Raw genomic sequence first — 2,530 nt, forward strand, 5'->3', positions numbered from 1 at the left:
CCCTCCAGAATGGTGCAACAGGTAAAAAGAGTTCCAGGCTAGATGAAGATGCACTTTAACAAGAGAAAGCAGATGGAATAAAAAGTGCACTGTAAGCAGAATGTAGTAGAGCGAGGAAAATTGGTGTTATGTCCTCCAGCACCCTAAGCCTACAGCAGCATAACTATAGTGATAGTTTAAGATAACCCAAGCCACTCTCACTATAAGATTTATCAGAAAGGAAAGTTTAAAGAGTAGTCTCAAAACCAGACAGCCTGTCTTCCTATGGAGAAGAGTCTGATAATATATTTGCCATTAATTCTGTTTTAGAAATTTTAAAATCACCAGCAATCTGCAATCTGGGAGCGAAGTGCTCTATTATATGGGAAAACATATTATTAAGGGTTTATATGGGATGACGAAAAGTTTAAATTTATTTCTCAATTTAGAAGGATGCCAATTACATCTAAAACCCAGCTTTAGAAGGAGGCATGAGTGGCTGAACAGAAACTGTAAGACATGGCATCAGTATTCACCAATGAAGAAGAAAGCACTGACAAGTATATAAATGGTAACTAACAGGAGAAAACAAATGCTTCTAACTGGGTGAACTGAATTGACTGATTGCACAAGCCAAAAAAGAACACCACAAAAATTAAAATGGGATGGATATTTCTAATTTTGGAAATATCTAGGCAATGACGACAGCCCTTTACTGGACCTGTAATGGTTGTTCTCTGGTTGTTATCAATGTTTCCTATATGTTCATAGAAAAAAAAAATCCCTACTTTGGATATTTATCCCTTGTATTGTTTTTTTTACATTTTTTTTTTTTTTTAAGTATGTGTTTTTTTTGCCAAAAGTCAAATGAGTGGCATCATGGAGGCTTGTTAGTTTTGCAAGCCTGATTGAGACCTACACAAGGAATAGCGTTTTTGATCACCTAGTCTTGGAAAAACCAAAAAAATAACAGCCATTGTTACTGGTCCTCTTTACCTAAATGGCTTTTGCCTGAGACTGACGTTGCCTTGTGTATTCAGAAAGCCATGGATGATACAATTGCATTCAGTAAGAAAGTGATGATTTAATAGATACATTACTTGAAGGTAGGATTTCAGTTTTATGTCCCTCATTTTCAAAATTATAGGCTATCAGACAGGCTGTCCATATTTAGAGCTGAGCTTGTGGCTCTATTGTGGGGACTAATGTGGGTTGAGGCAAGAGCTGAAAAGATGTGATTATCTGCTTTGCTAGGTTTCTGCTTTTGGGGGGTTTGCTAAAACCTGACTTGACATTTGTGATCAAAAATTTTGTTTAGACTTTGGCTTATATACTGTATGTTTTTTGTAAGTTAAAATATAGCAGATGCCTCGGAAAAAAAGAAAGAATTTGGAAAATTGTGAGTTGGGTGTTGGCATTGGGTGGGCAGATTACATATACATACATATTACATGTCAACATTTGAAATAGGTCAATGTTAACCACAAAAAAAACTATAAAACGAAAAAGCTATAAAAACACACTCCACTGCTCATCAACAGCTCAGCTGTAGAGGTGGTCAGCATCAAATTCCTGGTGTTGCTGATCACAGCCAACCTCACCTGGACTGAAAACACCACCATACTGGTCAAAAGGGCACAAAAGCACATGTACTTCCTGCAGGGGATGAGAAGAGCCCACCTGCCCCTATCCTATCCATCTTCACGACCTTGTACAGAAGCACCATAGAGAGCATTCTGACCAGCTGTCTCACTGTGTGGTGGGGAGGCTGCAGCAGATTAGAAGAAGGTGAAACGAGTAGTGAGAACTGCAGAGAAGATAATTGGGGCTCCTCTTTCTTCCATAAAAGACATTTCATCCCAGTGCTGCATGTCCTGAGCTTGTAACATTATCAGTGACCCCTCACACCCCCAACATGGACTGTTCTCCCTGCTGCCCTCGGGGAAGAGGCTTCAAAGTATCCGATGTGGGTCCAGCAGATTCCAAAACAGCTTCTTCCCCACTGCCATCAGACTGCTGAACTGTTGAGAAAACCCTAAATCATGTCACAGACTTTGTACTACACTGACGAAACCAAACCAAAACACTGCATAATTGCACCATATATAATGCTCTTTAATATAAAGAAGTTAAATATATTTAACTTCCATATCAATGTGTTGTTTTTTTCCCCTCCCACACTGTTTAAATTTGATCACTGCTGCACTTTAAGAAATGGAAATGTCATGAGAGCTGTTCAAAACGAAATTTCATTTTGTATAAGTTTATATCTGTGTATACGAAATGATATTAAAAGTTGTCTAAGTCTAAAAAAATGTCTCTATGTTTAAGGTGGAAAAATGTGAAAATATTTCTGATAATTACAATAGCAAGATAGCGCCTTGATAAATGTATTCAATATACACTATATTGCCAAAAGTATTTGCTCACCTGCCTTGACTCACATATGAGCTTAAGTGACATCCCGTTCCTAATCCATAGGGTTCAATATGACGTCGGTCCACCCTTTGCAGCTAGAACAGCTTCAACTCTTCTGGGAAGGCTGTCCACA

The sequence above is a fragment of the Cyprinodon variegatus genome, unplaced genomic scaffold (genome assembly GCF_000732505.1).
Source record: "Cyprinodon variegatus isolate N-32 unplaced genomic scaffold, C_variegatus-1.0 Scaffold1322, whole genome shotgun sequence".
NCBI classification, from domain to species: domain Eukaryota; kingdom Metazoa; phylum Chordata; class Actinopteri; order Cyprinodontiformes; family Cyprinodontidae; genus Cyprinodon; species Cyprinodon variegatus.